Below are 22242 nucleotides of genomic sequence, written 5' to 3' on the forward strand. Positions count from 1 at the left end.
CCCCACAAGATAGGTCTGGTCATTCCCTGTTGACTTGTCAAGAACCAGCAGCTCGGAGATTTGCAAAAACCATCCCTCCTACAACAGAGAGAGGGGCATATCCCCTCTGGGCTCCTCCGGACATCTTTTTCTTTTCCTTCACCCTGATTTCCAGGATCAGCAGACCCAGGCCAGCAAAGGCTAGCTGGAGCAGCCCCCAAATTCTGACCAAGGCGCCAGCAGGAACAAAAGGTACAAAGGGAGCCGGGGGCCTTTGTAATCACGATTCCTGCTAGGAAACCACTTCTTGTGTTTCTCTGAGGCTGATTGATACACTGGGAGCAGGAAACCCATGAGAAAGTCCCTTTCCCTCTCAAAATTGAGAGCTTCCAGTGGGCTCTGCAAATGTGCCAAGACCCTCCCTCCCTCAGCTTTCCATGGTGAAGGCCTGCGTGGGGCAGGAAGCAAGCCTGCCAAGCTCTGTCCTCAGCTAAATGCTCCCTAGCCAGGCACCGGTTCCCAGGCCACTGCCAGGCTCTGTAGTCCTTTCTGAAGGCCGTGGGCCGTGATGAATATGTGAGAAAAACAAACATTTGTCCTAGGGTTTGGGAAAAAAGGGAAGGGACGCTTGGAGAGAAACTCCCACAAGCAGGCCTGGGAAACCCCAGGGGTCTAATTGAATGGGTTTAAAATAGTAAATATGAAATCTAAACCCAGATGGTGCTTTTTTTCCCAAAGGAAGCAAACCACTCATTAAGCCGATTCCTTCATAGCAGATCACCTTAAAAACAACGAGAAGCAAACCTCCCCCCACTGCTATCTTGTTGCCAAAGTCCCTTTTTGATCACACAGCTGAGCAGACAGGAGCCAGGGGCCAAGGGAGGTCATTGGGAGGAGGGAGTGGATTTCTCCCCGATTTGCTCTGATCATACTGATAATTTCGTAGCAGGCCATATTAGGGGTAGTGTTAGCTCCTTCTGGACCCTGGGTTCCTTCTCAAAATCCTTCTCTGAATAGGGCGCCCAAAGGAAAAAAGAAATGAAAGTAGTAGCCAGTGGCCCAGAGACATCCAACAAGGCAAGTCCAGGGATGAGAGGAACCAATGAATGAAGGAAGCAAGCAATGCCTTCATCACACTTGCCCCACCTAGTTCAAGCTGCCCTGGCTTGAAGTCCTCCAATAGGAAAGATGAGCAGGACCCCAAAAGGGGAGGCCAAGCAAGATCACCCCAAATCATGGAGACCCACTTGTTAACTTTCAACTTGTTCCTGCTTATTGACTTACTCCTGGGCATGCAGGGGCCACTGGCAAGATGGACACAGCAAAGACAGACCTGAGATACCCCCAATTCGAGGACTCCCCCAGGAGGCCTTAGGCTGGACCACACTGCAACCCTGGACCCCTTAAATACACCATATTCACCAAGTCTAAGACACTGTCTATGGTAAGATGCCCCATTGTTTTAGAGACTACTAAAAAGAAAAAAAAAAAAATGCCACCATTGAGACCATGACATGCCATCAATTTTGAGAAGCAGACTGGATTTCAGTGATGTTAATATGCAAAAAAAAAAGAGCATCTTAGAATCAATGAAATACATTAATAGCTGACACTTACTGGGAACATAGCCAGTGCCAGGCCTCCTGCCAAATGCTTCCTAGGGATTATCTCATTCACTCCCTGCAACTGTAATTATCCCCATTTTTCAAATGAGGAAAGCAGATCTTCCAGAGCTGAATTAATTTGCCCCATATCACTCAGTGTGTCCAGGATGCACCCTCAGGACTGGCTGAATCCAGAACCCAAGCACTCACACTTGAGGGATTCCCCAAGATAGATCATGAAAATAGACATTTGCAGCCTTCACCCCCCTGAGTTTCTGATTCATTAAGTTTCAAGTGCTATTGATAAAACTGCATTTCATTCAAGCATCCGGGCCATTCCCAGGAAGGTGGTCCAGGCATCATGCTGGCAAACCTGAAGGAAGTCTGTATGTCCAGGTTCAGCAATATTAGTCCCGGGTACCACCAGGGAGTACCGAGTGCCAGCAAACACCACTTGATTTCTTTGGGGCATAGCTTATAGCAGATGAGGTGTAGTAAATTCAGTGGCCTATGGCCTTTTAAGAATATCTACTCTTAATACCTTGAGAAAATTATTCCATTCTGGTAAACCAGCCCATGCACAGCTGACAAGCACATGGCCATTCCCAAATCAAGGTCCTACCCAACATCTGAGGGTTGGCATCAGTCAAGGCTGGCCTCAGAATATGTGCCAATTTGGGGTTGCTGCAGGTAGACACGTTTGGGTCCACTGAGCACAGAGGACCAAAGGGGGAAAAAAAAAAAAAAAGATGTTTCTTTTCAATGCTGTTTTCGACAGAAACATCCCTGGGTCCTCAGCACAACTCAGCACCTACACAGCAAATGATACAGGATCTAAAGCATAGGGGAAATTCAAATTCTTTGTTAGATTTTATTAGAATTTTTGTTTGGCTCATCACCTGGAACAGCGTGGGCCTTGGATAGAGAGGGCGTGGGTTTGAATCACAATTCCACCACACTAGCCTTTTGACTCTGGGAATCAGTCTAAACCTAAATGCCCTTCCGTAAAATGGGGATTACTAATATCTCCCTTATGTGGTTGTTGTTAAGATAAAATGAAATCTTAGGCTTCAGGCATTTGGCACACCTGGCACCGGTTAAGAATGCAATAAATAAATGGGATTTCCTTTCATTTCCTAAAACTTAAACATGTCTGTGTTTTCACATGGTCAAAAAAATAGGTACTTAGAGAAATCAAACAAGAGCAGAATAGCAACTCCCCCCTGAAAAGCTTATCTCTCTTTCCATTGGTAGTTTTTAAACTTTCCTTCACAGAGCAGTTGTTGGGGACTCTGGCTCTGCATTGCAGGGACTACATCCTGGATATGTGACTTTTACCTTTTCTAACCACATGAGAATCTGGGAAGGACAAAACCTGAAATGGGCAAAAAAAGATACTGGGTGTTCTGACTAGTATATTCTCTTGGTTATTTCCACCTTGCACTGACAAAGCTATTGTATGAATCCTATATGTTTCAGTAAATGTAGAGTAATTCAAATTATTCCTGCCTGTGAAAATACAGATATGTCCTGTGGAAAGGCAAAGGGTTATTGCCCTGTGAATATATTGACAAGTTCACATCTATCTCAGCATTCCTGGCTGCCAGGTGATGCCCTGGTCTTTAGATTCTCCTTTGAATTGGTTCTACCATCTTAAGTAGTACATCTCATTATTTAATGAGTTAAGTAACATCTTTGATACATGTTCATTTTAGATTTGTATGAGAGTCATGATTTTACTTTGTGAAAATGTGTATCCTTGAATGCTAAGCCTCTGCTTTCTCATCAATATAATGAAAATAATAAAAAGTTCACTTCATTGAGTGGGAGTAAAGATAATGCAATAAGCCGTGCAAAGCCCTCAGAACAGCATTTGGTCCACCCTACATATACAATTATCACTACTAAACAAGACCACTACACTGTCAAAATTGAGTAATGATTGATCAATAGAATATTCTCAATTTTAAGTTGCTGTCCACCAATTTTTTTTAAATATGTATCATCTACTATTGCTTCCTTACCAGTGATCACTTACAGATCAAATGAATGAAGAAGTGGCAGATAAATATTAATTAAAAATTGTAGAGGTAGTCCTCATCGTGGCTCATCAGAAATGAATCTGACTGGTATCTATGAGGATTCTGGTTCTATCCCTGGCCTCACTCAGTGGGTTAAGGATCCAGCGTTGCTGTGCGCTGTGGTGTAGGTCGAAGACATGGCTCAGATCCTGAGTTGCTGTGGCTGTGGCGTGAGCAGCAGCTACAGCTCCAATTTGACCCCTAGCCTGGGAACCTCCATATGCTGTAGGTGGACCCCTAAAAAGAAAAGAAGGAAGGAAGGAAGGAAAGAAGGAAGGAAGGGAGGGAGGGAGGAAGAGAGAGAAAGAGAGGGAGGGATGGAGGGAGGAAGAAGGATAAAAAAATTGGAGAGATAGGATTATGATTAGTTTAAGGGCTTGGATTTCGAGAGGGTTTGAGTTTTTGTTTAGGTTTTAGTGAAGTAAAGTCGATTCACAAGGTTGTATTCATTTCTGCTGTACAACAAAGTGATTCAGTTACACATGTTCACCCACGTACATGCCCTTGATTGCAATCTTATTTTGCTTACATTTAGCATCTCTTTCACTAAGTTATTTCTAGTTAATATGATGAAAATGGTTATATTAATATTTCATAGCATCCCCCCCAAGAATACAGTAACTTCCAAGTGTTCTGCACCTGGACAACCTTGAAGACCACTGATCTGGGGGCTTCATTCAAAGTAGGAGGCAGGGAGTCAGAGCACCTCCTCCTGATAGAATTATTTTAGAAGAATGTGATCCAGTCATTTCAGCTCTGCCAGGATTAGGGCTCTTTAGGGACACCTTGTAAATAGCAGAAAAATAGAACTGCAGTTACCATACATATAGCACTTAAGTAACCTCCTTATTCATTCGGCAACAAATATTCCACATCCTCAAGAAACTCGGAGTCTAGTTGGGGAGAGGGACAGTTTTTCAGAAAGGTTTCCAAACAGCAGAGAATATGATGAGCTCCAGCAGAGGTGAATAGGAGAAGAAAGGCTATCACAAGGGAGACCACACTCTGTGATGACTCTTGAAGCATGAATTGAGTCTGAGCCGTAAGCAAGCTGGGGATTGAGATTTCAGGCAGAGGAAGGCAAGTGCAAAAGCCAGAGCCCACTAACACAGGGAAGGGTAAGGGCATTGAGGTGGCTTCCAATATCGGAAAAAATGGCAGAGGGCTCAAAAGGTAGCCCAGTCACATCCGTGATAACCAGCCATTGGAGCCCCATGACCCCCTGAAAAAGATATCACAGTCCCTGTTTTAAAAATGAAGACAATTTAAGACCAGCTTAATTTGAGAATCTAGGATCATGCGTTTTATAATCACTAGATTTTTTGAAACCTATGCTTTTCTTTTATATGCGGTACTATAAAGACCAAGAACCCTAGAGAATGAGAAAAGACTAACTGAAGACAGATTCCAAGAATACAACTCAGTCCCGGAGAAAGGTCCATTATTTATGGTGAAAAACAAAGAATTGTTCTCCCTGCAGAATGGGATGCCCAAGGCTCCTTCTAGCTGTTGCTTAGCATGGCTTGTGTTAACAAATGAAAGCCTCCATGGAAGCGCCTTGCTGTTTCCTACCCAGCTGTCTTTTATTTCCCCAAAGCCTTTCTTGGCCAGGGAAGCAGCAGCCGCTGGCACTTCCCCTCCAGCTCTGTCCTTCACACATTGATCTGTATGTACATTACCAGGAAGACATCAGGGTGGGTACAAAACAGACATTCCAGAGGCTTCTTGACCTTGGGTCATCCTGAACCCTGAATGGGTCACAGCCTTGTGCATCCTTGCAAGAGCTTAGGAGTGTTTCTTTGGTTAATCTTTCCATTCTGTGGCCCTCGGGGAGCATCTCCCCAGCAAGGACAAGATGGCCAAGAGATGTCCAAGATAAATCCACATGTACACAGATGAGGTCTCTGCAAATGCCAGCACCTGGGCAGAGCTGCATGCCAACTGCAGCTGGAGCCATGAAAACTGCATTACAGCCCTCAGATACAGTCACCCCAGCTGCAGAATAAGCACAAACAAAGGCTGCCTTTTTCTTGCTGTCACCCTCTCCCCCATTACCATCTGTGAGAGGTCAATCTGTAGACTGCCAGATGGGAAAGCTTGCTCTCTTCTTGACCAAACTCTAATCAGGACCTTCCCAATTTTCCTCCCAACTATACCTTGGCTTTTGCACTTGTCTGCCTATGCATTGCCAATTCTACCAAGAATAGTATTTCACAGGTTCAGGCAGAACACCCCACCCCAAAATCTGATCACTCTAGATATCTGATCAGATTCCACATCCCGCACCATTCCCCAGGGGATGTCTGATTACCCTGGCCTGCCTTCAGCAAGAAACCTGTAGGTCACTTTAGCAAGAATTCCCCTCTCTTACCTTTGATGTTCCTCTTAGTCATTTTCCATCTTCTGACCCTCGCATCCTGCTCATTGACTACTGATTCCCACCTATCCAGATTGGATTCATAACTGAGCTCAGTTCTCTACTGACGTTTCTTTCCCTCTATTGCAATAGTTCCTGAATAGAATTTGTTTTTTACCACTGTAACATCTATCCATCCATCGCTGCTTTTTCTTTGTCAAGGCTGGCAAGAACTCACAAGCTCAAGTCTACCCCACCCACTCAGGCCATGCCTCCAACTGCCCAATATGGTGGCTGATATTCCAAGCGCCAATGTTAACTCTTCCTTATTTCCCCCAGCCACTCCCCCTTCAGCACAAGGTGGAAGTTCAGGTCAACTGTGCAGCATGTTTCCTAGAAATGCCAGCTTAAATTTGGAAAAGAAGAGTCAGAATTTTGCCCTTCATGATACGTGGTATTTTGGATACCAAGACCTTACCTAACCAGGAACACAGAAGGAAAGGGACCCAGTTTTGGCTCTAAATAAAGAATCACATAAAATTGTCAGTGATAACTTCAGTGCATTTGGGAAACGATGTTAGGGAGGGGAAGCTGGGAGGTTCACAGAAATCTCTCATTAAGGAAAATATGTTTTAGAGTGACATCCACATGTCCTGGGTTGATCAAGACAGTCTTCTAAACAGGTTGATTGATGTACCCTGATATGGGCGTTGAAGTGTTGTGCAAAGCAGGTCAGCAGGAAAGCTGACTGTGGGCTGGGAGAAGCTGGGTAAGTGGGAGTCATCCAGCTGCGAGCACAGGAGAGATGACAACCATTCTTTCCAAAAAGAGCCATCACGTTGAAACACAGTGTAACCAGAGAATAAATTCTAATACTTCACTGTGTGTTTTATAACCTATTAGTTATTAGTGGCTTTGCTTCTGATAACACGAAAAACAATAAATTTCTGTTTTTAAGTACTAGGAAATTTTTATTTATACAACTTAAGGAAAAAATAGGATTACTGTACCTAAGGGGCAAAAATTAATTTACACTCTTTTTAAAGCATAACTTTGTTGATTTTTTTTATCATAACAGTAATGCTTGTGAATGTCAAGAAATCAGAAACCACTAGAAATTATAAAGTAGATGATAAATGTCCGTAATTCTACACCCAGACGTGAACATCTGGGTACCTGTCCTTCCAGACTTTTCTACTCACATATATATATATACATATATATATATACACACATATATATATACATATATACATATATATAATGTAAAACATGAGAAAAAACTATTCATAGCATTTTATAACCTTTTATTTCTTTGAGTTCTTGGTGGGAATCTTTCCATATCAGCAAGTTGAAATCTACATGATCACTTTTTTTTGTTTGTTTTTTTGTCTTTTCTAGGGCCACACCCGTGGTATATGGAGGTTCCCAGGCTAGGGGTCTAATCGGAGCTATAGCCGCCAGCCTACACCACAGCCACAGCAACTCAGGATCCAAGCCGCATTTGTGACCTACACCACAGCTCACGGCAAAGCCAGATCCTTGACCCACTGAGCGAGGCCAGGGATCGAACCCTCAACCTCTTGGTTCCTAGTCAGATTCGTTAACCACTGAGCCACAATGGGAACTCCCTACAGGATCATTTTTAATGACTCTATGATATTCCACTAAATGGTGTGCCAACATTTTTTTTTAATCCTCTTCTGAGAAAATTAGGATATTTCCAAACTTGCTGTTTTTATAAACATTCCTGGGGCAAACATCCTGGGCAGAACTCTTTGCTCAGTTACCTAATTATATTCTTAGGGGAAAAATCCCTAGAAATGGAATCGCTGAATGGAGCACTTGCACTTTTCTCTAAGGTCGTTGCTTCTTCTTGCCAAAAAGCCCCTTGGAAAACCTTTCCCCTCTCTGCCCTCCTCCAGCAATGTAGGAAAATGCACATTTCCCACACTCTCACCCATTCTGGGCATCGTAAAACATTTCAACCTTAGAGCACACATTTTCAGGAAAGCACATGACAGTTCTGCTTAGTCTTGACCTCCCTCATGACTGGCCAGAAGCCCTGGAACCCGGGTGAAATGACCAGATAGAGCCAGGCGCGCTGGGCACACGGAGGGCCTCTCCCCGCCTGCTTTCTCTTCCAGGGAAGAAAATGAAAATAAAAAGGCCCAGGGGAATCATCTCTCTGCACGCCAACTAGATGATGGAGGAACTGGGGAGAAGAAGGCGCCAAGAGTGTCACAGGCCGCCTCCTTCAGGCTCCCAGGTGGGAAGCATTGCGCTCCCCGCCCCCTCCCCAGCCCGCTCCATCCCAGCATCTGCTGAGGAAAGCCCACAACTGAAAGGGGAAAGCGAATACAAGGGCAGAAGGGAACAGCTTGGACCTGCAGGTTAGAAGGGCAGTCCGTTCCCACCAGGGACCCCCCTTTCAGCTGCAAACTGCTGCATTTGACATTTCAATGCGACCCGGAGGAGGAGGGGAGTGAGCAGAGCGAGCCCAGAGGCGGCTGGGTGACCTGAATAGGGGCTGGGAGACAAAAAAAATCTGCATCTCTTTAATTCTGCCACTTGTTCTTTCTGCCTTTTTTTCCCTCACCCGTCTGTGACAGTCGGAGCCAAAGGGGTTTCTCTCACTCTTTCTTTTTCTTTTTTTCTTTGACATTTAAAAACAATATACACTTGGGTGCATTGAAAGTTGGGGAGGAGTTGGGGGAGGGGAGAAAAAGGAAGATTGTTTCTGGAAGAATTGAACCTCAGGAAAGCTGCTTTCATCTTCCTTGTGACTTGTCCTGGCAGCCTGATTCCTTTTCATTGCTTTGGAGAGGAAAAGTGAAAAGACTTGGATTTTGCAAACAAAAAAGTAAATTCTAACCCTATCCAGTGAATGGGGTGGGGGGAGGGAACTCCTTATTCCTTGGAAAGGATCTTAGAGCCCTAAGGAATGGTGTTCTCACAAAGGTACCCTCGGGAATCAATAGCATCAATACCTTGGAGTGGGGTTAGGGTTAAGGTGGGGTCAGAGCCAGGCTCAACTCTGCCCACCTATCCCTGAGGCTGAGTTGCCCCCCCCCCACCTCTGCCCCCAACCCTCAGGCCTGTGAATCTGGAGCCTGGGCTCCAGCCTTGGCCTCTGGGAACACCCCTGTAGGGAACAGAACACATTCGACCATTGAGCTTTTCTCTTCCAATTCTATCTTCTCCTCTTCCCACTTTGCAGTTGAGAAAACTGAGGTCCAGGAAGATTAAGTTGGATAAACTCACAGGGCTGGGGGAAGCAGGCAGGTCCAGAGCTCAAGTCCTTTCTCTTCCAGTGCAAGGAGTTCCCCATCCCATTGCCACCCCCTAGGTGTGTTCCAAGAGGTGGAGCCACATCTCTGCAAGTCACACAGTCACCAGCAGCAGCAACTTTATCTACCAACCACAGAACCAAAATAGGGAAATCAAGTGCAGTGTTGCCCTGGGGGGAGGAGGGGCAGGAAATGAGCAAGCTTGAAACTGAGGGAGAAGGACCATGTTTTCTTTCTAAAGTCATCAAGGACTTCAGATGGCTGAGGCTAAAGAGGTTTCCAAGCCACCAGGAGCCCTGAGGACATCTGAGGGGAATGGGAATGGCCTGGAAAGCTGGGTAAAAAGGACCCAGACCATCAGGGACCCACATACAGACATGATGGAAAAGTTGGCCTTTTCCCAGCTCTCCTACACTCGTGGAGGCAGTACTCACCTTGACTGCTTGGCACCTCCCTAGTGAGGGCAGGACCAGGCCACCCCGGGCAGAGAGCATAGCAGAAAGACCCTCCAATTAGCCGAAAGGGAGTGTGTGCTCATCACCATGCATATTAAGAAAGAAGTGACCTTATTCTGAACCCCAAGCTGGTGAATCAAAACCTGTGGGTTGTATAAGTTAACGTCTAGATCTTCATCACAGCGTTTTAAATCCCTTTAGCCTCTACGTGTGACCAGAAAGGTCTAGACTAAATTAAAAATAACTTTTCCTACAGTAGAAAATAATAGGTAATGGAATAGACCTTTTTTTAAAAAACAAACTTTTAATATAGAATTTTTTTGTATTTTTGCAATTCTCATGTGCCCCTGTACCCCTCACTCAGCTTCCTCTACTATTAACATCTTATGTTAGAATGATACATTTGTTACAATTTAATGAATCAAAATTAACATGCATATTCTTAAGCAAAGTCCATAACTTTATTCAGATGTCCTTAGTTTTTACCTAATGTCCTTTCTCTGTCCCAGGACCCCACCCAGGACACCATAATCCCATTTAGATATCCCATCTCCTCGGGATCCTGCTGGCTCTGAGAGTTTCTCAGATTTTCCTTGTTTCTCATGACCTTGATAGATTTGAGAGGTACTGACCAGAGATTTTGTGGAATGCCCCTCAGTTGGGATCAGGTTATGCTTTTCTCTTGATTTACCTAAATTTATGTGTTTGGGGGAGGAAGATCTCAGAGGTAAAATACCATGCTCACTCCACCATAGCCAGGGTACCAACTTGACTGATCACTATTGATGTTGACCTTGGAATTTGAAATTCCTGTCTAAAAGAAGACTCGATGTTGCCCCAATTAAGACTGATAGAGGACGGGTTTTCCCCTCTACAGAGAAATAATCCTTCCACATTCGTGCCTTTTAATAGATGATTTGGGAAGGGATCAGCCACATAGATCCCACCAACCCTTGGGGAGAGTCAATGTGGTTTACTGGAAAGAGCTGTGCTTGGCAGTAAGATTGATCTTTTAATGCAAAAGCACCATTCACGGAGAAGGTGGCCGGTACTATCACCCTATAGTGGAGAATAGGTCATAGAGTACAGTCGATCACAGAAATATGGTGAGTTCAGTTCTAGACCACAGGAGTAAAGTAACTATTGGGATAAAGGGAGCCACATCAATTCTTTGGTTTGCCAGGTCATATAAAAGTTATGTTTCCACTACACAGTAGTCTATTAGGTGTGCCCTATGTCTAAAGAATAATGTGCATGTCTTAAATTTAAAAATAATTTATTGCTAAAAAAAATGCCAAAACAATTACAATAGTAACATCAAAAATCACTGATCATGGAACACCATAACAACTACAATAATGGTGAAATTGTTTTTATTTTTTTGAGAATTGCCAAAATGTGACACAGAGACTTGACATGAACAAATGCTGTTGGGAAAATGGTGCCCATATGGAGTTCCCACTATGGCTGGAAGGGTTAAGAACCCAACATGGTGTCCGTGAGAATGTGGACCCAATCCCTGGCCTCACTCAGTGGGTCAAGGATCCAGAGTTACCAGGAGCTGCAGTATAAGTTGCAGATTCGGCTTGGATCTGGTGTCGCTGTGGCTGGGGCGTAGGCCAGCAGCTATAGCTCTGATTTGACTCCTAGCCTGGGAACGCCCATATGCTGCAGGTGCAGCCATAAAAAGAAAAAAAAAATTGTTAATTTTCTTAAGAGTGTTAAGGGAATTATGGACATAGATGGTGTCCTTCTCAGGGGACAAATGCTGAAGTATTTAGAGGTGAAGGGTCATGATATGGGCAACTTGGTTTCAGGCTCAACAACTGTGTTTATGTGCATGGAGAGTCTGTGCCCACAAGAGTGGAAATGTTGAAGACATTGTTGAATCTCAAGAAAGATATGTGTGTATTCAAGGTATTCTTTCAATTCCGTTGTAATTGGAAATGTTTCAAAATAAGAATTTGGAGGGAAAACCTCTACTGAATGAATAAATGAACAGCCCCAGTTCTGATGCAGAAGCGGGAGGATGGGAGTACATTCTGTCACAGCAAGTGAAACCTGGCTTCTGCCACCACCCCTACCAGCACTGGTCACCTGTCATGGCCACTGGCACCCCTGTAATTGCAGGCCTGAGAGCCCAAATTTACCACAGCCACGTCCCAGAGAGTGGCTCTTCTGGACCATCCCCAGGCCCAGTTCAGGCTCTGGGGAGGTATGCCTGATGGTTTTCCACTCCCTGGATACAAGGGAAGCTGAAAAGTGGTGTGAACCATTCCAGCTTCTGTGACAGAAGCAGAGCCCACCTCCTCCAGGTCCCATGGGATAAGAATTCCCCAAACAGAGGAAAAGCTTCAGATGTCCAGTGGCCAGAAAGACCACACGCATTTCCCAGTCAGAGGCGATCTGTTGTGTATCCCTTTTGTCTTGGCTTCTGAGAGGTTAGAGTTGGGGTTTTTGCTAATGACATAGTTAAGGACTTGAACAGTTATCCTTATTACCATTTGGCTCTTGTTCTCATATCTTTGCGGTTGGTGTGGTTTTTTTTTTTTAATCATTTTATTGTCCTTCAACCTGTAATTGTTAGCCACCTCCATTTTTTGTCTTTTTGTAAGTAGGTCAGTTATCAAAGTAAATACATGATCAAATTAGTGAGGGATATTCAAGGGTGGCAGGGAGAAGCTAAGTCGCCAGGCCTGGGTCCCCACCACTGCCATCCAACAATGGTTCCGAACGCAGGGCCCTAAACCCCTCCCTGTGTGCCAGTCTGGTCCATCATTTAAACCAAAACTGGAGCCAAGTGCTCAGTCCTCTGAGCCCCACTTTCCCCCACGTGACTGTATTAAGAGTTTACATGCATTAGGCACTTATGATGGGCCAGAGGCTTTCTGAGCCGTGTTTAATTTTTCTCCTACCACCGCCTATGAGGTGGGTACTAATTTGATCTCCATTCTGCAGATGAGAAACAATCTGAGAGGCTGGGGTAGAAATGGGAGTGGCACTACTCAGAGTTACCCCTAATGACCCCTTTGCAAAATTTTTGCTTCCTGTTCCCACGACTTTATGTTCTGCTGGCCCAGAGGTCTTAGTTCCAAAAGAAGGAATGTTTTCACCAGGAGACACAACAATGATTCCATTGAACTGGAGTTAAGACGGCCGCCCACCCACTTTGGGCTCCTCATGTCTCAGAATCAACAGGCAAAGCAGGTAGTCATGATACTGGCTCCCTCAATTGATCCCAACTGCCAGGAGGACATTGAACCATTGCTCCACCATGGAGGTAAGGAAGAGTATGGGATATAAGAGATTCCCTTTGGGCACCTCTTAGAATCACTAGGCCCTGTGATTAAGGTCGGTGGAAAACTACAACCCAATCCAGGCCCAGACCCTTCAGGCATGAAGGTTCGGGTCACCCTACCAGGTGGAGAATCATGACCAACTGAAGTGCTGGTTGAGGGCAAAGGAACTACAGAATGGGTAGTAGAATAAGATAGTTATAAATACTAGCTATAACCACAGGACCTGTTATGGCAGCCAAGACTGTAATTGTCATGAATATTTCCTTATTTTGTTATAAATAAATCTTTGTCTCTATGTGAATATCTTAAGATATTAAGCAAATATTCATGTTTTCTTTCCTCTCTTATTCCCTTATCATGTATCATATGATACATTGACTTTATATCAGGATTTAAGTATTGTCAATTTTACATCATACTACTCAAGTTACAGAATATCAGGAGAATAAACATCACTCAAGGATTTTACCTCCTCTTTAGGGGAAGGGATTACATTTTCTTTTCTTTCTTTTTTTTTTTTTTTTTTTTTTTTTTGCTTTTTAGGGCCACACTCACAGCGCATGGAAGTTCCAGGCTAGGGATCAAATCAGAGCTGTGACTGCTGGCCTATGCTATGGCCACAGCAACTCGGGATCCAAGCCTTGTCTTCGACCTACACCACAGCTCATGGCAACGCTGGATCCTTAACCCACTGAGTGAAGCCAGGGATCAAACCCACAACCTCATGGTTATTAGTCAGATTCATTTCCTCTGAGCCACAACAGGAACTCCAAGGGATGACATTTTCAGTTGCACAAGGATAGTTGTATCATGTTAGATGGAAGCATGACCTTGTTATTGCCTTTATTTGGAGATTATGGATGGTTTAAAAGATGCTATAGCTGACAGGTGGACAAGGGGTAGACTTTAGTTGTTTATTTTATGTGTCAACTTGACTGGGCTGAGGGATACCCAGATAGCTAGTAAAATATTATTTCTGGGTGTAGTTTGTTTCTCTCTCTCTCTCTTTTTGTTTGTTTTGTTTTGTTTTAAAAATTATAGTTGATTACAATGTTAATGCCAATTCCTGTTGCACAGCAAAGTGACCCAGGCATACATATATGCATTCTTTTTCTCATATTATCTTCCATCATGTTCTATCCCAAGAGATTGGATATAGTTCCCTGTGCTGTACAGTAAGTTCTGGGTGTAGTTTCAGGAAGAGCTTAGCATTTGAATTAGTCAACTGAATAAAGAAGGCCCATCCTCTCCAATGTGGGCCCATCCCATCCTTTAGGGTAGAGGAAGAGGGATCTCCCTCTCTCTCTTTCTTGTTGAGCTGAGCTGTTCATCTTCTCCTGTCCTGGGATATTGAATCTCCTTGTTCTCAGGCCTTCCACCTCTGGCTTTCTTGGGTCTCCAGCTTGCAGATGGCAGCTCATGGGACTTATTGGCCTTCAGAGCCAAGAGAACTAATCCCTATGACAAATCTCCTCTGATTTAAATATACAGAGATGTATCTAATGTCTTCTTTTTCTTTGAAGAACCCTAACTAATACAGTGGGCCAGACGCTCTCTGAGCACTCTTTGATTTCTTTCTCACACCACTACCTATGAGGTAGGAACTAATTTTATCCCCATGTTATAATTGAGAAATAATCTCAGAGAAATTGATGGCCTTGTCCACACTACCTGATTAGCAAGAGGAGTACAGGGACTCAAGCTGATCTGACTCCAAAGCCCATGCTTACTTCCAGTGCAGGTGCCCATTACCAGAGCAGGGCCTTAATAAACCACAGCAGTGCAAGGTTCAGGGCCAGCCACCTGGAGAGTCTTGGTGGTCCTTAGTCTCTCTACTCCAAGCCACTTTGGCCAAGATCTTCTTCCACAAACTCTTCTACTTCACTTCCTGGCTCCGAACCTTTGAAGTGAAGTATCAGAAACCTTTCAGCTGTTTGGGAAGCTCCATTTACACAGAGGTTGTCTCAGGGTTTTTTATGAGCTCAGTGGATACCCCCAAAATTATCACCCCTCTCTGCTAAAGGGTTAGGTGGGGGTTTGGGAGGTTTTGTTTTGTTTTGTTTGCTTTTTAGGACTGCACCTGTGGCATATGGAGGTCCCAGGCTAGGGGTCAGATAGGAGCTGTAGCAGTCGGCCTACACCATAGCCACAGCAACACAGGATCCATGCTGGATCTGAGACCTATACCACAGCTTACAGAAATGCTGAATCCCCAATCTACTGAGTGAGGCCAGGGATAGAACCCGCGTCCTTGTGGATACTAGCTGGATTCATTTCTGCTGCATCACAATGAGAATTCCCAAAGGGTGAGATATTATCTCTTCCTCTTTTTTTTTTTTTTTTTTTTTTTTGTCTTTTTGCTATTTCTTGGGCTGCTCCTGCGGCATATGGAGGTTCCCAGGCTAGGGGTCGAATCGGAGCTGTAGCCACCGGCCTACGCCAGAGCCACAGCAACTCGGGATCCCAGCCGCGTCTGCAACCTACACCACAGCTCACGGCAACATCGGATCATTAACCCACTGAGCAAGGGCAGGGACTGAACCCGCAACCTCATGGTTCCTAGTCGGATCCGTTAACCGCTAAGCCACGACGGGAACTCCTCTTCCTCTTCTTAATTTTTTTTTCTTTTTTTTTTTTTTTGGTCTATTGACATTTTCATTCCCAAATTGGAAAATTACTTTTGGTGTTCTAGATTTTTCTCTCTGGTTTCTTCAGAGCAAATTCCTTTTACCTGTAAAACTTTAGTGAAGAGGACTCTTGAACAGAATGGAAAGAAAATTGGGTTGTTCCGCCTTTCCAGCCCCTCCCACCCCTCCCATCCTCGTCACCCCCACCCAATGATCTTCCCAAACTCTACATCTGCACATGCCTTTCTCTGCTTTATGCCCTTCAAGGATCCCGCCTTCATGGAGCTCCGCCAAGAGGCCTGACTGGACATCATTCTTTCCGAGCACAGGGATCATTCAGCATTTTCTCTGCATCAGGCTCTGTGCTTTCCTTGAATGTGCTGTGTCACTTTCTGCCTTTTTTCCTTCTTTGCATATGTGGTTCCCTCTGGTCGCCTTTGCCATCCCCACTCCTGCTCATCCTCCAGACGTAGGCCAGGTGCCACCCCTCTAAAAGCCATCCTTAAGCCAGATGCCCCACCCACCCATCCACCCCGACCCACCACCCTAGCCCTGAACCAAAGCCTCATCCTGCTTTACATCATCCTCGATCTGCTTGTCATCTTCTCCCACTGAAGCCCTGTGCCTGGTCCTCTTCAGGTCTCCATCCCGAAGCTCGTGCCATGGCTGGACCAGAGCAGATGTTCCACATGTGGTTCTCTGAGTGAGTCCTCGTTCCACCACTTCTTAGCTGGGAGACCTTGAGTAAGGTATTATTCTATCCTCTTGAAGTTTCAACTATTTTATTGTATTTATTGTATTGTACTGTACTGTATTGTATTGTATTTCTTTGTGTGTGTGTGTGTGTGTGTGTAGCATATGAAACTTCCCAGGCTGGGGCGAATCAGAGCTGCAGCTGCCAGCCTGCGCCACAGCTGTAGAAATGCCGGGTCCGAACCTCATCTGTGAACTACGCTGCAGCTTGTGCCAACACCAGATCCTTAACCCATGGAGCAAGGCCAGGGATCGAATCCAAATCCTCATGGAGACTGTTGGGTCCTTAACCAGCTGAGCAACAACAGGAACTCCATACTCTCTCTTTAATCTGGAGATGATAATGGCTCCTGATCAGGTGGTCCAGGTGAGGATAAGACTAGGTGATGCAAATGAGATACCCCGCCCCAGGGGCCTGGCCCAACCTGGCCCCAAACAGGTTAGCAATTCTCATTAGCTATTCCCATATCTCACCAAAGAGCTCAGACACGGACCACATGAGCTGTGGAAGAAGGAATAAAAGGGCCCCAAGGCCTAACACTGAAGGGCAGGAATGTGCAGCAGCCCCATCAAGGAGAAAACAGTCTGAATGCTCCACCAGGCACCGGGCACATCCTGGTTCTCAGGCAGCCAGGAGGGACAGCAAGCCTGCTCCCAGGGGCCCCACACTTTGACTGGAAGCTAAAAGTCGTTGCTGCTTTTGTCACTCCCCCTCCTCCAAAGCAGCAGAGGACAAGCAGAGCCCTTGGCACCCTCCCCCAGCTCAGGCCTCAGCCCTGTGGCTCTGGCCCTGCCCTGCCTGAGCTGTCAGGCTCTCCAACTGGACAGGGGGTCAGGATGCAAGATGGGTAAAAGAAGGAGGGAGCAAAGGGGTAAGGGAGGGGAAGCAGCTGGGCAGAGAAAGCAGCGAAGCCTGGCTCAGGTATGTCCCAGGTCAAGGATACTATTCCAGAAGCTTCTTACACTGTAGCTCTAAGAAGAGAAACAAGAAAATGTTTGTACCTGGTGGCCCCAGAAGTGGAAGGGCATGATACAGGCCAAATCCCTGCTATTTATGTCACTTTTGAGTTGAAGCGTTGCCCCCACCAAACCTTTTTAATAAGTTAATATGTCCCCACCGAGGTGACACAGCGACCAGGCACTGTCCATCAAGACAGATTTCTTTTTTTTATTAGATTTGAATCAATGAAAGGAAATTTCTTTTTGAAGAGCATCAGGAGAGGCAAAAAGGACTAGTTGTGAGATTCAAAGACGTCAGAAAACCTGAAGCTTGCTCAGGGTGTCTTAAAGTCTCCCAACTCGTGCCGAGTCAATAGCTGAGCCAGGAAATGTTGAAAAAGCGTGTCTCCAGGAAGATCCCTTAGGTGTTCAACACCAAGGACTGGAATAAAACCCAGAATGGAGCCCGTCTAGCAAACACCCTCTGCCCTTGGCAGACACACATGGTTGGACACGCCCAGCTGCCATCCCCCCGTGAAACTGACACGGTCAGATGTCAGGCTAGCGGAAGCCTTTAATTGAAGCTGAACTACATAAATTACCTCATTTCGCTGTCCAAGCTTAATTCCCCCGGAGTTACATCATGAAACCGGGGCATTACAAAGGATTAGGGACCAAAGGAAGGTGGAGGTGAATACGGTTTCCATATGGCCATGACTCATGTCTGGTGGTCAGGTCCCAAATGTGGGTGCTCCTGACTCACCCCTGAGAGCTGCACCAGTTCCATGTGGCCTCCACACATGTGGATCTCTGCCCCACTCTCCCACGGCTGAGAACCCCAGAGGCCCCCTAGTTTAGTCAGGAGTGAGGAAAGCCACAGACTTGCCACCCCACGTGGGGCCTCTCAAGGTCTGGGCTTATTTGGGAAGACTTGGAAACCACCTTAGTTCCGCATTGCCCTGAAGTGGTCTTGCCTGGAATGCTAGTCAGCACTAGGTAGGAAACAAAGTACTTGCTGATCACATAGATTTGGGAAGGGGATTCATAAACAGGTCTCCTCACTGCAAGCCTGCATGGGTCCCTCGACTGTAATCACTGAGATCCTGCGAATGCCCATGAAGGCAACAGACTATACAGCGTTCCCCAAAGTTGGCTCACGGGGGAACGCTTTTTAAAGGAGAATCCATGGGGTGAGTGCGTAGAACATGCTTTGTAAAAACCTTTTTAGGAGTTCCTATTGTGGCGCAGCAGAAACGAATCCAATTAGGAACCATGAGGTTGTGAGTTCAATCCCTGGCCTCGCTCAGCAGGTTAAGGATCCAGTGTTGCTGTGAGCTGTGGTGTAGGTCACAGATGCAGCTCGGAGCTGGCATTGCTGTGGCGGTGGTATAGGCCAGCAGCTGTAGCTCATAATTAGACCCCTAGCCTGGAAACTTCCATATGCCACCAGTGCAGCCCTAAAAAGCCAAAAAAAAAAAAAAAAAAAAAAAAGCCTTTTTAGTTGTAGCTTCTCTTGCCACAAGGATAGAGCAGCCTCTGGACACTTGAGTTCCTAACATGGTGCCTCTTCAGGACAGCTCTAGATGTTTAACACCAAGAACGGGAATAAATCTAGAATGAAACTCATCTAGCAAACTCCCTCCCCAGCTGATGGACACACATGTCTGGATATGCACAGTCACCTGCCTCCATCCCCCTGTGAAACTGACGTGGTTGGGTGTCATGCTGTGGGCTCTTGGCAACTTCTCCTAGATTCGCTCAAACTTCCCTCCCACCACAATCCTGCTGCCTTCTACCTGGACCGCAACCATTGCTGGGTCGTCATCCAGCCAAGACTCCTTAGCCGCCACCAGCTCAATGACACCACACATGTGTCTCCTCTAGCCTAATGAATGTAACTCTTTTCCTGCCATGTTTCACAGATAGAGACACGTCCACTAAAGCAATTAAAATACCAGTTGGAGTTCCCTGATGGCTCAACGGGTTAAGGATCCTGCATTGTCACTGCTGTGGCACAGGTTTGATCCCTGGCCCAGGAACTTTCACATGCCACAGGTGCGGCCAAAACTAAATACAATAAAATACCAATAGAAATAGAAAATGAGAACCAAAGAAAAAAGAAATACACTCCTTCCAGCCATTTGCTTCAACGTTTCCTAAAAGCCATGAAATAAAGGAAGTCAGATGTGTTGTGTAAATTTCATTAATGGAGAAGAAGAAAGTTAGGAACTCCTCAGGGGAATTCATTTTTCCCCAGTTCTACATTAAGAAATGACTCCTCAGTGGCCAATGGGGACATGCTGTATAGCACAGGGAACACGACTCCCAATATTCTGTGATAACTTATATGGGAAACATATCTGAGAAAGAATGGATATATGTATATGTATAACTGAATCACTTTGCTGTACAGCAGAAATTATCACAACATTTTAAAACCAACTATACTTCACTAAAACTTCAAAAAAAAAAGAAAGAAAAAGAAATAAAATAAAAAGAAATGACTCCTCTGGGATTTCATACAGGGGCAATGAGAGACTAGAGAGGAGGGGCTCCACAGTATCACTCACTGAAGATGCAACAGCAGATTTTATATGAGTTTCTTCTCTCTGAGCCAAGAGACTATCATTAAAATGCAATTTGGAGAAAGCACCATTCCCAACAGACTCACTTTTCTTAAATCTGCATTAATTATGTTCCTTCACTACCCAGAACCAATGAGATTGCTAGTTTCCCTGGCTGCTGGTCTTTCTCCATCCCTGGAAACTCCCTCTCCCACCATCTCCTCCCCACCTCTCACTAGAAAGGCTTCACCGGTCCTCCTTCTGACCTACCCCAATCCTGCAGACCCTGCAAGAGAGGGGCAGGATGAGAAGAAGAGAAAGCAAAGTGGAGAGAGGGGCAGGGATGAGGAGAAGTAAGGAGGAAAGGGGGCTGAGAGAGAAGGGATGAGAGAGGGAGGCCACCAGGAGACCCCAGCGCCATGGGCGCCGCTGGGCAGGATCCCATGTAAAGCTCAGTGCAAGTGCTACCACTTTTCTGAACTTTCTCTTCCCACTTCAGTGCCTTGCTTTATCCTCACCTGCTGCTGCCTAGCAAGTCAGCACCATGTTCCTCCTCCCACATGCCCTCTGGCATCTTAGGCTCTGGCAGTACCAAGAACCCAGAACTTGACATTCCTCCAAGCATACCACGGCTGTCTACCTAGTATCCATTCTCCCCTTCTGCCTTAATAACAGAGTTGGGATTTATTCAGGGCTGCTGTGTGCTCAGCTAAAAGACTACATTTTCCTGCTTCCCCGGAATTCAGGCAAAGACTAAGTCTCTTTCAAGGAGGCTGATTGAGATGGAAGGAATAACATTTGCCTCTTTCCTCTCTTCCACATCGCTGCTTAGAATGTGGGCACCCTGGCTGGAGCTCCTGAAGCCATCTTGTGACCTTGAGGATAGAAGTCATGGGCCAAGGATGGGCCAAGCTGAGTGAGAAGTCACCTCCATACCAGTCCTGAATTGCCTGCTTTGAAACTTCTTCATAAAAGAAATGTGAGACTTCATTTAATTTAAGCCACTTTAGTTTTCTCTTTTAGACAGCTAAATCAAAATCCGATACAACAACCACGCAGTTTCATGCCTCTGAGTTTTTGCATAGCTGTTCTCTCTGCTAGGAACTTTTCCTTCCAGTCCTCTACCTGGTGAACTTGTAATCGTGTTTGAAGCTTCCACTGCAGCATCCCACTCTGTGTGGAATCCCTTCTAACTGACCCCTCAGGTAGGCATAATATATGTTTAATAAATATTCAAATAATTAAGTAATAATTGTTGAAGGAAAACTTCTAAGAATGAATGAAAAATGAATCATGTACATAAAAATGACAAGGAGGGAGTGCTCTTTGTGGCTTAGCAGTTATTGAAACTGACAAGGGTCTATGAGGATGCAGGTTCGATCCCTGGACTCGCTCAGTGGGTTAAGGACCTGGTGTTGCCGTGAGCTGTGGTGTAGGTCACAGATGGGACTCAGATCACACGTTGCAGTGGCTGTGGCATAGGCCAGCAGCTGCAGCTCAGATTTGACCCCTAGCCTGGGAACCTCCATGTGCCACAAGTGCGGCCCTAAAAAGCAAAAAAAAAAAAAAAAAGACAAGGAGACAGTTATTCTAGAGTGCTTCTCCTTCGCAGCTTCAACTCTTAGAGGGTCTTCTTTGGTCCCAAAGTCCCAAGGGATGAGGTGGTATCAAAACAGGCAGATATGGAGATATGGCAGGGATTCGAGTCAACGCTGGGTGTGCTGTATGACAGAATTCCCAGTGAGGACAAAAAACATAGCAAGAAAGAAAAATGAAGTAAAAACATATTCATGAGAGTTGAAGGAAACACCAACCATTTTGTACACTTGCCACAAGCTTTTTTTTTCCTACATTAGAATTGATTTCACCCCAAAATAGCCTTCCTGCTGGGGTGAGCCGCCCAGAGTACCAAGTGAGTCTCTGCAATGGCAAGGTTGGCAGAGAGGGCACATGTAAATTTCCACATGAGACCTGGGTGATGAGAAGTCCCTGAACTGCCAAAGCAGGTGAGGGGCGTTGTTGCTCCCCTGGAAATACTTTGAAGCCAGCACTTGCAGGAAAGGAATGTCCCCCTCAGCAAGCGAACAAGTATTTAGCTAAGCAGGGACAATGAGCTTCTGGAAAAAACAACAACAACAACAGAGCATATTAACATGTTCTCTATACTTCTCTACATGGCCATGAGCAAAGCAAGGAAGAGGGAGACGTGTTTTTTCTACCTATCATTTCAGCTCAACAAATTTTTCTGAGGACCTAATTATACTGGGCAGAGAACTGGGTGCTGGGAGTTCCAGA

General features: G+C 45.4%; 1 protein-coding gene and 1 long non-coding RNA gene across 11 annotated transcripts in view; one reads left to right on the forward strand and one right to left on the reverse strand.

Moving 5' to 3' along the window:
* LOC106504492 (uncharacterized) overlaps positions 1 to 21524 on the forward strand; it is a 31065-nt gene extending 9541 nt beyond the window's left edge. The window contains exons 1-3 of one of the 3 annotated variants that reach the window (XR_002345975.2): positions 8165 to 8289; positions 16331 to 16440; positions 20780 to 21169. This is a non-coding gene — a long non-coding RNA (uncharacterized LOC106504492). Of the gene's footprint in view, positions 1 to 8164; positions 8290 to 16330; positions 16441 to 20779 lie in introns of those variants that run through there. The other 2 variants (XR_002345974.2, XR_014809324.1) reach the window with 2 other exon arrangements.
* Positions 1 to 22242, reverse strand: part of LOC106504493 (uncharacterized) — a 759489-nt gene that overhangs the window by 633896 nt on the left and 103351 nt on the right. The gene's annotated exons all lie outside the window — the stretch shown is intronic.

Source organism: Sus scrofa, chromosome 7 (genome assembly GCF_054392235.1).
Source record: "Sus scrofa isolate SSC_HxYL_T2T_F1_AM1 chromosome 7, Sscrofa_HxYL_maternal_Yorkshire_Landrace_v2.0, whole genome shotgun sequence".
Lineage (NCBI taxonomy): Eukaryota > Metazoa > Chordata > Mammalia > Artiodactyla > Suidae > Sus > Sus scrofa.